At 32.0% G+C, this 13,872-nt stretch overlaps 1 protein-coding gene across 5 annotated transcripts in view; it reads left to right on the forward strand.

The window, feature by feature from the left end:
- Positions 1 to 13,872, forward strand: part of LOC149802362 (gamma-glutamyl hydrolase-like) — a 51,092-nt gene that overhangs the window by 575 nt on the left and 36,645 nt on the right. The window contains exon 1 of one of the 5 annotated variants that reach the window (XM_089951598.1): positions 5,039 to 5,131. The exons of 1 other annotated variant lie outside the window; for it this stretch is intronic. The gene's annotated coding sequence lies outside the window, so the exon portion shown is untranslated. Of the gene's footprint in view, positions 1 to 5,038; positions 5,324 to 13,872 lie in introns of those variants that run through there. 3 more of the 5 variants (XM_089951599.1, XM_089951597.1, XM_089951602.1) reach the window with 3 other exon arrangements.

Below are 13,872 nucleotides of genomic sequence, written 5' to 3' on the forward strand. Positions count from 1 at the left end.
AAGAAAAATTTCAAATTCTCAGTAAGTCGCTTTTTCTCAAGAAATTGCGTGACTGGCCGGTTTTGCATCAGATCTATAAGTCCGTTTACAATGAAATTGACAAAGAGATTTTTTATGTATTTTACTATGACAAATATGTTAATAATAAAATGATTAATAAATTAGTGACTAGGACTGATGTGAACCATGTATTTTATATTCTTGCAGAAGACCAGAAAATGTTTCAAATTTCTGCAACAATTCTTTAGCGAAGTAAAGCAAAGTTTAAGTATTTTTCTCCTGTTCATTTTCATCACAGTTTCGAATAAATTTTAAGATATATAGTTTAGTAAAGTGTCAAAAATTGTCTTCTAAGTACATGTATCATAATGTATAAATTGTATCAACGACTATTAATATGAAATTTTAACAATTAGTGTCTAGATCATTGCAATAAACAATAATTTAAGTTTAATTAAAAGTAACACCAGCTGATTTGTAAGATACATTTATTAGTTATGCAGAAAATGGCATTCCAAAAATTTTTCAACTACATTTCAAATAAATTCAAAATTTTAAAGAGTTTTACAGGGTAAGAAATATTCAAAATAACACAAGACAATATCAACCTGTAAATAAAGAGTAAAGCATGCTATTCAAATCTGTCATGAGAAATGTCCATCTTACAGTTCATATCAGCAGTTACACAATTTGATATTGTTACGTGTTTAGGTTCTTACAAAATTAAGTAACAGGAAAAAGTGAAGAAAACAAGCTTTGTAAACTTTAACAAATAATTTTTTCCCCTAGAAAAACAAGGTAAAAATGAGAAAAAGAACTTATGCTTGTACGAATCAAATCCAAAATTAATCTAAGAATTAAAAAATAAAAGTCCTATTATTAAAAAGTCCTAAATTTATCTCAGTTTGAGTCCCAATGAAATCCAAAATAGAAGGCAATGATATCTGTTGTAACCTTCAAAGTGCTGTTGTGTCAACAGCTCCTTGCTCAATCACAGAAAAAATTAATCCAGTTTTGAATTCTGAATAAATTTCAATGAATGTCTTTTGTCCAAGAATTCTGTATGAGCACTTACATATTTCCAGGGAAATGAATCACTTGTATTCTATAAAATAAAATTTAAACTCAAACTGGTCTCAACAAAACACTTTTAAGTGTCAATGGTGTATAGCCCAAATGCCCAAATTCTATCCAGAAAACAGTTATACACTAATTTAAGAGGCAAAATAGATTCCCATATGAGAGTCACATGGTCACCCTTCCAGAACAAAACAGAAGTTTTTTAAATGCCTAACATCATGTACCTTAACTGAAATGAATGGTTCTTACTCTGGGAAAGAATAATACAAAATATAAATAAAAACATTGGTTACCAGAACACTTACTGGTTCTGAATCAAGGTCAGCAACTATATACAGTGTTTCTATATTATAACAGCATGGTCAAACAGAACTAAATTGAATTTCTGAAGAAGAAAAAAAATGTCAAATCCAGTAGACAAAGTTACCTTATAATAGCATGTAATGGAATAAAAAAAATTAAAACTAACAAACAAATAGTTAAATTACATATACATAACAATATGCTAACCTGGTTACAAAAACAATTTTTTAACACACCTACAAAATATTATTATAATGGAGACTATATTTTTACTCCAGGTATGGTAACCTTACCTGTATATTTCACATCTTGGATGGATGCATCACTGCAGCAATAGGAAATATACCTTTTTACCTGGACCAGGTGTGCAGTAAGATACTACAGTACCTTATGGGGTGTGAACTACAAGTAAATCATACATTCTTGTTATCTTTACAAGCTGTTTTAAAGATAAATTACAGGAAACCAATAAGATTACAATAGTGCCTGATGAAAAACAAAACTCCAAAAGATTGTTATTTTGATGAACATTGATGTCATCTAATTAGTGTATAAAGAATTTACCTCATCCGGAGAGTGGATGAAAATATTAAAGAAAGAGTGAAAGCTCAGAGTATATTCTTTGGAAAAGATGAAATGAGAAATCTACCAGTATACTCAAGGAAAATAAAAACATAAAAATAAATCTCTGGAAAAATCAACAAAACCTTAGCTCAAAAGATAAGCCACCAATAATTTAGCACATGAATTTGCAGTTAATTGTGGTATTCATTCAACATTACAAAGCTATTTCAAGTGATGCTAAATGAAGTAGCAATACTAATGATGCTGATTGATTGTTATTTGCTCTGTGGGAAGACATTATATTCATAAAGGGAAAAACAGGAACTTAAATGAAAGATACAGAAATGGGATGATTAGATATACCTGACATAGGTTAAAGCATATGATCTGGATTATGTAAAAAAAAAATGAAACCAGAAATATACCATATGTACTTGCTTATAAGATGAGTCATACTGCAAACTGCACATGCTCAGATCTGCTGTCATATAATGTGCTTGCAGATCTGGGTCTGTGCAGTTTGTTAGGAGTAATCAGTAAAACAAATAACATTGTGGTATTCATTCAACATTACAAAGCTATTTCAAGTGATGCTAAATGAAGTAGCAATACTAATGATGCTGCACATACTCAGATCTGCTGTCATTTAATGTGCTTGCAGATCTGGGTCTTTATGCAGGCACATTATGCTATGGCAGATCATTATCTTTGTTGTTTGTAGATTGTCTTGACTTATAAGCAAATACTTAAGGTACTTCAACAATTGTTTATACTCTTAAAAAAAAAGTAACAGAAAAGTGAAAGAAAACAAGCTTTGCAAAATTTAACAAATATATTTATTTCCCCGAATACTAAGTGAAAATGAGAAAAAACAACTTATGGTATGGTGAATTAAATCCCAAAATAGTCCAAGAATTACAGACACAAGTGCTAGTAATTTAAAGTTTGAATGAACATCAGTAAAAGTCCAGAAAATATCCCAAAACTGAAATTGATGATGTGTCTGTGGTAGCTATTGAAGTGTTGATGTTTCAACACTCTTTTGTTGAATTACAGAAATATAATTCCTGGTTTGAATTCAGAATAAATTCCAGTGAATGCCTTATCCAAGAATTTTATCAGAGCACTTTTGTATTTCCAGAGAAAATAATTGATTGAATTCAACAATTTGAACAAAAATATATTCTAACCCAAAACTCCTGGTCACAACATATAATACAACCTAAAGGAGCTAGATATTAAAGCACGAATGACTAAGTCCTCACAGTTACAAGATTATATAGTTCTCTACTTGACCTCATGTCACAGTTAGCATTTTCCAAAAAAACAAAAACATTTACCTAATGAAAAATAACATTCTAGAATGATCCTGATGTTTACAAAATCAAAACTATAACCTGTAAAATTCACTTAGGAAAGTCCAAAACCCCGACCCAAATAAACATATTTACTTCTTCTATTAATAATAATTTTGATACAGTATAAAGCTCATAAACCTAGAAAATAATTTAGCTATGTATTAGTTGTTGACATAAATGAAATAAAAAATAAATAGAAAAAGGTCAATCAGGCCAAGCAGAAATGAACTCAGTTTTGGACAAGGTCAATTCCAGCATACAATGTTACATTACAAATAGCATGTAATGAAATTAAAATAATTTAAAATAAATTAAGCTAAGATACAAATAATTAAATTAAATATACATAACACAAAACATTATTTAAAGAAATAGAACTAACCAGAAAATATATAGGAAACATAAAGAACCTGTATCATAAATCAGGAACTAAGTGGGAAATATGGGCAACTAAAATGTGCATAAAATATATAAAATATTTAGGAATGTAAATACAAAAATTAATCAAAAACAGAAATAAAATATATATAATATTCATGTATCAACACAAGAGGTTGCTATTGGGAAATAGTGAAGAGGAAAAATAGACCCTTTATAGCAATATGTTTTAATTGTCACAATGGTTCAGTTTACAAAATAATTATAATTTTGAAATGCAAATTTAAACTATATGAAAGAAAAAGTAAAGAAATAAAGTTATATATACATAAAGATTATAGATCAGTATAACATGATAACCTACTGTACATTAACAATTACCTATTGTACATTAACAATTACCTACTGTACATTAACAATAACCTACTGTATGTTAACAATTACCTACTGTACATTAACAATAACCTACTGTATGTTAACAATAACCTACTTTACATTAACAATAACCTACTATACATTAACAATTACCTACTGTACATTAACAATAACCTACTGTACATTAACAATTACCAACTGTACATTAACAATAACCTACTGTATGTTAACAATATTAGAAATGGAATAGTCAATGGGAAGCTGACAGACTTATTTGCTCAGCTTTTAAAGATATAAATCAAAGAAAATTCTAATCACCTTGATAATTGTTAAAAAGTATGCATATATGAAGAATATATATATATATATATATATATATATATATATATATATATATATATATATATATATATATATATATATATATATATATATATACTACAAACAATAATAATTATATATACATTTTTCAGAAGTACATTCTTCTAAATAACAACCAGACTGAATTCATTCTCACATTGTGTTAGCTTTTTCACTTGGACCCGTATTACCTATAAAAACATCATATTGTGTGTATGTTGTGGTGGAGGAGGGTGAATAGTGAAGGAAGAGAGAGAGATCAATCACTGTATATCTTGGCATGTATACTGAAATATATAGAATAAAGTGCATTGACCCCTTGAATACCATCACAAGTTTATAAAATAATTTTAACTAGCTTTCTTCTTAGATAGCTGTGATAAGCACTAATAATTTATTTATAACAATTCTTTATTCTGCTACATAATATAAACTAAAAGTACACACACACACACACACACACATGAGAATATCTATGGAGCCTTCTGAGAAATAACGCAGGAAACCCCCCAGCCCCGCAATTTCTCGAGAAAGGTCTCAATAATTTGAAATTTCAAGTTGCTACTACAATTCATCGAGAAATGGCCTATTCCAAGTTATCACACATCTAGACAATTAAGTACCAATTTTTAGCAATAAAGCAGAGCTAGCCACCCAAAGCAGTAGATACGGTGTGTTTACGGGAAGTAGACTATTTCAAAAACGTCTGGATGGTAACTTTTTCAAATTGTATAAAGCTTTCTAGTCCAATATATTTTTCAAAAGTATCTCAAAGTGGCATGACTTTCAATGTGAGCAGCGTGCGTCGGATATGAAATAATGCATACAGAGGATTTTGGGCTTGGATGCATCGCAGGAGTCTGACGTTGTATCAATAAAGTACGACGAAATCTTAGCCCTACAATGTAAGACACACAGGTGCTCGACGCGAGCTTGATGTTAAGAAAAAAATAATCTAAAGGAAAAAAATCATACAGAGTGACAAAAATACCTTAGATTACCCCCATGACCCGTTCTGACATAGGACCCTCTCTATCATAATATAATATATATTATGATAGAGAGGGTCCTATGTCAGAACGGGTCATGGGGGTAATCTAAGGTATTTTTGTCACTCTGTATGATTTTTTTTCCTTTAGATTATTATTTTTTCTTAACATCAAGCTCGCGTCGAGCACCTGTGTTGTTGACGTGGGGGAGGGGGGAGTTCAAGATAAATTGATGTCAACAATGTTATTTTTTACAATAAATTTAATAAATCAAAAAATAGGAAATTAGTCGGTGCGTTGGTATGGCACACGCTCGCCCGTCAACAGCCCACCAGTTTAATCCAAAACCGGTTGAGCTCTTGCCAAGGAAGTCATAGTCTTGGATCATCATATTTTGTTTTTATTCAATGTAGATTGTAGACTGTAGACAGATTAACCACATATGGTATTAATCTGAAGAAATTAATGAATCAGCCACTATGCCCATTATAACAATTGAGGAACATTTGGCTTCCCCATGGGAAGATGATAGAAGCTAGAATATAAAGTCTCGATTTTTTCATGAATTCAAAGTGTTATAGTCAATTTGAAATCTGTTAAACAAGTTAAAAAAAATGTATTAAAATTTATTTGTAGACCCTTTAATTTCCATAATTCTATTTTTAGCATAAAAGCCAGCCGTATAAAATATTGTTAGTTTGTAGGTGGGGGGGGGGTAAAAATAATTTGACATAATTTTATTAGGGGGGTCACTGAAAGTTTGACAGTTGTTGACAAGGGGAGTGGGGTAAAAAATTGACTAAAAATTGTTGACATGATTAATGGACGTCCCCATAGCACATGTCCAATCCGGTGAATTAACCGTTATGTTCACAAGCTGCAAATTCTGGATTGGCCGAGGCACATTTCCCCCAAATTCTCTTTTCTATATCACACACATTTGTAAATTATACCTCAAGAACAGTCTGGTTATATTCTCTAGTGACTGTTTCATTAATTAACCCAACAAAAAAAACATTCCATTACTGGATTTGTGTTCAATATATATGCTGTACATAAAATGATCACTTTTGAGAGAATTTGTTTTCTTTTTTGCAGGCAATAAAACAACTTGTTTGCACTTGCTATGAGCAAAAACCATGAAAAGGAGTATATTTTATTTGCAAATTTGTTATTTCTGATGCTTTGACCTTGTCAAAAATACAATATTTATTAACCTGAGATGAAATTTTTAATTTGGCCTGTTATCCCTACTGTTTGTTTTAGGAATATTAAAACCAGAGATCCATTATCCTGTTTTCTAGGTAAATTTTTAAGAAATATGTTCCATATTAAACCTCCCTGTGTTTTTTAAAAAAAATCTTTTATAATTTTGTATAATCTTTGGCCAGTGTATGATTTGGTAAGACTTGTCATAAAGATATTTTTAAAACAATTTTTAAATATTCAGTCACTGGCAAAAGAGAAAGGGGTAGTGTGGAATCTACTGATTTTGTACAATAACATTTTAGAATAGTATATGATCCAGAAAATGTAACTTTCAGTTAATCTTTTTATTTGTAATAAAATTCAAATGAAAATATTTTAAATATATACATTTTTAATGAATAAAATAAGCATTATTTATCATTAATATTCCAAGTAGCTCATACCACAGACTTATCGGGGGTTATATACTTAGTGAATGTACAGGGATATCATACACCAGAGTTTCCCATTGGGACACCTCAATTTTGTATGGTAGATGTCCTACTGAATTCCTGACATGAAGGCTGTATGCCCAAAAATTGATCATAGAATACCCAATTTCAAATTATATCAAAGCTCTTTTCTTAATAGAAAATTAGGAAGGTGTCCTTAAATGATAATGCAGATGTTGGCCTCTTTGTCCAGCTAATTATTGCAAATAAGTCCTTCATTAGAATATCGAGCATGTAGGTATACATAAAAGCTATATTGTTAGTATACTGTAAATACTTGAGTGAGACAGCACTGAGCATGACCATTTTTCTGTTGGTGTATATTGGTCAGGTGAAAGAAATAAACAAGCCTTAATCCTCTGTAATCTTCCATGATGGAGAAGAAAATCATTGCTCTCAGGTAAGTATACCATATATATATATATATATATATATATATATATATATATATATATATATATATATATCTTTTTATTTTCATCACAGAGACAACCATGTTTGTTCATAAATAAGATATGGTGGATGAAAATGTGGATTTATTATTTTGAAACAAAATTGGTAACTTAAGATTGGTTAGCTGGGAGAAATTAAAAGTTGGTGGACAATTTAAGAATAGAGGATGGTAAAGTCAACACAACTGCTGATATATCTTGTAGCCAGTCCAGAGATTCACCTTAAGAGCTAGCTCATGTTGTAGGATTAGGGAGTGGTGGGGCATCAGTTATGTTTGGTAGACATAATAGGGAGGGGGTTAAACTTAAGGAATTTTTTTCTGATCTAGCAAATGCTGATTGTAATAATTATATATCATTTATTAAAAATGTAAGTTTAGACTTGATGCTACACATAAATATTAGATTACTCGGATCACTTCTTAGGTTTATTTTCTTAATCATGAAAGCTTGTCTCATACTCCCTGAATGCCAAATATATTTCTGTACTTAATAGTTTGTACATGTACTACTTTTACTTTACATGTGGTTACTTCAGTATCGATTCAAAAACTGTATCCCCATGGAGGAGGTCCTTCAACACCCCCACGCTCACTCACTTAGGCAATTGAACCTGCAACTTTAAATCTAATAGAAGGCCTGGCAAAAGGTTTAAAACTTTTATGAATTAACATTTTTCCCCATATCATTATGAATGCAGAGAAATGAAAAACTCAAAGTAGTTTTCCAAATAGTTGCTAAAATATAAAAAAAATGTGGACTTCCAAAAATGATGCTTTAGAAGTCAAATTGGTGGAACCCCTTCCCGTGTCTGCTCTCTAAATTTGTATTTATTGGTCTAACATCTAGCATACAAAATCATTTTCGAAATTCTCTGGACTTTTTTACTTATTGCAGTTTGGCATGAATATATCTTTAAAATAATTTAAGTTTTACTTCTGCTCATCAGAGATTAAAACACATATGGGATGGCCTGTTGTCTGTCATCTGCCCTTTAGCACAAGTTTGTTTTTGATTTGGAAGATTGCTATGAAACTTTAAATACGCATATTCATCCCAAGGTCTAGTACATCCTAAATGAAAATGGTGCTTCTGTGACATCCAATATGATCACCACAGCAGCCATCTTGAAAATACTGTTATAGCTACTCCTTCATGCAGCATCATACAGGTCATATCAGTATAGGGTTTTCACTGAAAGACTTCTTATGATGTTTAGTTGGTTCTAAATGAAAATGGTGCCAATCTTACATCCTGCATAGTTGCCATGACAGCCAGCTTGTAAATGTTGTTATTGCTACATCTCTTCGAAAGAAAGTCATATTGACTTGGGAGATTTTCATCAGAAGACTTCTTATGATACCTAATTGGTTCAAAATGAAAATGGTCCCAGTCTGACCCTAGTATGATGACTGCAATGGTGGCCAGATTGATAATCTTTCAGTCTGACCCCAGTATGATAACACTGCCATGATGGCCAGATTGATAATCTTTCAGTCTGACCCCAGTATGATGACTGCAGTGATGGCCAGATTGATCTTTAAGTTTGACCCCAGTATGATGACTGCAATGGTGGCCAGATTGATGATCTTTCAATCTGACCCCAGTAGGATGACTACCATGGTGGCCAGATTGATAATCTTTCAATCTGTCACCAGCATGATGATGGCCAGATAGATAATCTTTCAGTCTGATCCCAGTAGGATGACTGCAATGGAGGCCAGATTGATAATCTTTCTTAGCAACTATGATAGTCTTGGTTGCTTCTGATCGAAAATGGTACTGATCTGGCACCAAATATGGCCACCTGAAAATCATACTATCACTACTTCAAAACAGAATGTCATATTGACATTGGATTTTTATTAGTGGACTTCTTATGATGGTTAGTTGGTCATTAAGAAACTTTTGCAGATTTAACTCTGAATATGGCCACTGAGGTGAAATTTTATTATAGCTACTCCTCCTGAGGTTTGTGCAGAAAGTCTTGAAATAATGTCTGATGGTCCTGAATGGATAGACATAATGACAAGAGGTTTGCGCAGAAAGTATTAAAATGATGTTCCTGAATGGATAGACATAATGACAAGAGGTTTGTGCAGAAAATCTTAAAATGATCTCTAGTGGTCCTGAATAGATAGACATAATGACGAGGTTTGCACAGAAAGTCTTAAAATGATGTCTAGTGGTCCTGAATGGATAGACATAATGACAAGAGGTTTGCGCAGAAAGTCTTAAAATGATGTTCCTGAATGGATAGACATAATGACAAGAGGTTTGCTCAGAAAGTCTTAAAATGATGTCTAGTGGTCCTGAATGAATAGACATAATGACAAGAGGTTTGCACAGAAAGTCTTAAAATGATGTCTAGTGGTCCTGAATGGACAGTCATAATGACAAGAGGTTTGCACAGAAAGTCTTAAAATGGTCCTGAATTAGAATAATGCAGCCTGTTTTGATAATCTTGTTATCACTTAAGAATATCAGATATGGTTTCCACACTACACTGTTAAAAAAAAGAATTGGTTTTATCTTGGATTGCTGGAAATTCATTTCAGCATCAGTTCCTTCAAGGGGCTCTTGTTTTAAAATGCCATTCATTGGAGGCAGAGAAGGGAGAAAACGTATTGAAACAAACTAGTTTTTGTAAGATAGCAAATTTGGTTGATAATAAGAAGAACACATTTAAATCTTTTTCGGCACAACAAATATAAAAATTGTAAAACACTTTTTCACAAAAACTGCTGAATAGAGTTTGATCAAAATTTGACAGAAAATATCCTGGCATGAAGACCGTTCAAATTTGTACAAAATGAGGTCAATCATTTATGACTATCATTCCTAAAAATAGAACAACCATGCAAAGACTTTTTAAAAAGTAAATTTCGGAATTTGACCAATCTGACAGAAAACATCCTGGTACAGAGGGTTTAAAAATATTTATAAAAGATACCTAACTACTTTGAATATGAGAGCCATTATGAAATACAGAAAACCTGTTAAATGACTTCTTCACAAAAAGCAGTCAATAGAATGGGACAAAATTTGATGGAAAGCATCCTGCTTAGATGCCTGTCAGTTGTATACAAATAGTACTGATCCACCATCATATGTGATCACTGTTTCTAAAATATAAAACCAGTCAAATGTATAAACTGTGACCTTTGGTGAAAAATTGATTATCGTAATTTGGTATAACTTTACAGGAAAATATCCTGGTATAAAGGGCTTTCAGATTATACAAGTGATGCTAGTCTGATTTTAAGATTGGATGCTATTACTAAATATAGAAATTTTTTAAATGACTCCTTTTCAGAAACTGCTCAGCAGAAATTGATAAAATTGACAGAAGCAGTCTGTTAATAAAGGGTATAAAGGCAAATGGTGTTTTATTGCCATCAAGCACAGCAGTCATTGCTATAAGTGGAAAATCCTTTTAAATGACTTCTTTTCAAAAACACTCACCACAATTTGATTATATGTATCTAAACATTGTGCCAGTTCAGATGTTTTGAATATTTTTCACTCATGAGTTCATGAAAACCCATGGTCAATGATTATCCTTCCATTTTTGTAATAACGTCCAAATTAATTTGGTATTGTTGTTTTTATTCTTTTGTTGCTATTGTATTGAGTATTCAACCCACATACATTTGTCATTCCATCTGTCACAAATTGTGAAAATGAAAGTGATGAAATTTGTCCCAGTTTTACATTTGAACATTTTTTCTCTCATAAATTGCATATTTTCAAGAAATGTCCATATCTGAGTCATTTTGATTTCAGCAGCAGTTGCTTATATAAAACTTATTTTGGTGTATAAAAGGAATAACTCTGATACACAATCTGCTTATAAATTGTTTGATTGGTATGAAACAAAAGAAATGATAGAGAAAACAATATAAGGATAAATACATTTTTTGTATTCATATTTTAGTCTAGCTTTCACTTTCATTTTTAGATGTAGCTGAAACTGTATATGTACATGTATCAGAGTGATATTTATTATCCCTGTGACAAGTCCCATAACAACAATGCTGCATGGCAAATCCCATAACAACAATGCTGCATGGCAAGTCCCATAACAACAATGCTGCATGGCAAGTCCCATAACAACAATGCTGCATGGCAAGTCCCATAACAACAATGCAGCATGACAAGTCCTATGCCTACAATGCAGCATGACAAGTCCCATGACAACAGTGCTAAATGACTAGTCCCATAAGACAACAATGCAACATGACAAGACCCATAACAACAATGCTACAAGACGCATAACAACAATGCTACTTGACAAGTCCCATAACAACAATGCAGCATGACAAGTCCTATGATAATAATGCAGCATGACAATTTCCATGACAACAATGCAGCATGGCAAGTCCTATAACAATGCTGCATGACAAGTCCCATAACAACAATACAGCATGGCAAGTCCCATAACAATGCTGCATGACAAGTCCCATAACAACAATGCAGCATTGCAAGTCCCATAACAATGCTGCATGAAAAAGTCCCATAACAACAATGCAGCATTGCAAGTCCCATAACAATGCTGCATGAAAAAGTCCCATAGCAATGCAGCATGGCAAGTCCCATAACAACAGTGCAGCATGACAAGTCTATGACATTGCAGCATGACAAGCCCCATAACAACAATGCTACATGACAAGTTCTATAACAACAGTGCTATTCATAACAACAGTGCTACATGATAAGCCCCATAATAGCAATGCTACACGACAAGTTACATAACAATGCTTCATGACAAGTCCCATAACAACAATGTAGTATGACAAAACCCATAACATCAATGCTACATAAGCAATGTTTTGGTGTTTGCATGGTCTCATCCTGTACAATCAGGCATAAAATGCCTATTCATAGCTTTGTTCTCTGCTTCAGCCAAAATAAAATTTATTTACACTCCTCAGTTCTCTACATATTAATCATGTCAATAAGGTAGCTACTTAAGTCAGATTTGACTGTAATACATTAATCACGTCAATAGGGTAGCTACTTAAGTCAGATTTGACTGTAATAAATTAATCATGTCAATAAGGTAGCTATTTAAGTCAGATTTAACTAATAAATTAATCATGTCAATAAGGTAGCTATTTAAGTCAGATTTGACTAAAACATTAATCATGTCAATAAGGTAACTATTTAAGTCAGATTTGACTAATAAATTAATCATGTCAATAAGGTAGCTATTTAAGTCAGATTTGACTAATACATTAATCATGTCAATATGGTAGCTACTTAAGTCAGATTTGACTAATACATTAATCATGTCAATAAGGTAGCTACTTAAGTCAGATTTGACTAATAAATTAATCATGTCAATAAGGTAGCTATTTAAGTCAGATTTGACTAATACATTAATCATGTCAATAAGGTAGCTATTTAAGTCAGATTTGACTAATACGTTAATCATGTCAATAAGGTAGCTATTTAAGTCAGATTTGACTAATAAATTAAACATGTCAATAAGGTAGCTATTTAAGTCAGATTTGACTAATACATTAATCATGTCAATAAGGTAGCTACTTAAGTCAGATTTGACTAATAAATTAATGTCAATAAGGTAGCTATTTAAGTCAGATTTGACTAATACATTAATCATGTCAATAAGGTAGCTATTTAAGTCAGATTTGACTAATACGTTAATCATGTCAATAAGGTAGCTACTTAAGTCAGATTTGACTAATAAATTAATCATGTCAATAAGGTAGCTATTTAAGTCAGATTTGACTAATAAATTAAACATGTCAATAAGGTAGCTATTTAAGTCAGATTTGACTAATAAATTAATCATGTCAATAAGATAGCTATTTAAGTCAGATTTGACTAATACATTAATCATGTCAATACGGTAGCTAGTTAAGTCAGATTTGACTGTAATAGTTGTATGAGTCAGTGACAAAAATACTTGACCTATACATGTGTCCACCCATGTGAGAAGTCTGGAGTAAAAGTAGCTTGGTATCAGGCGCAGAATTGTGAATAACGATTTTTTGGGTTTAAAAAATCTGTTAATCAGTGCCAGTTAATTTTTCATTTCTATGTCCATTATGGAGTGCTTACTTTCTAAAACCAGTGAAGGGAGCCCTGAGTGGCTGAGTGATCTAAAGTGCTCACCATTCCAGATCACTGCCATCTCACCTCTATCTGCATGGGTTTGAGTCTCGGGTTCAGCTAATGTGGATACATGAGAAAGCTTGCCAGTAGCTTCTCATGAGTCAGCGGTTCTTCCCGGGGTTTTCAAGGGTTCTTCCTCCACCATTTATACTGGCCACCATGTATAGCCTAT

This window comes from Sinohyriopsis cumingii, chromosome 3 (genome assembly GCF_028554795.1).
Source record: "Sinohyriopsis cumingii isolate HCF-2022 chromosome 3, ASM2855479v2, whole genome shotgun sequence".
Classification (NCBI taxonomy): Eukaryota; Metazoa; Mollusca; class Bivalvia; order Unionida; family Unionidae; genus Sinohyriopsis; species Sinohyriopsis cumingii.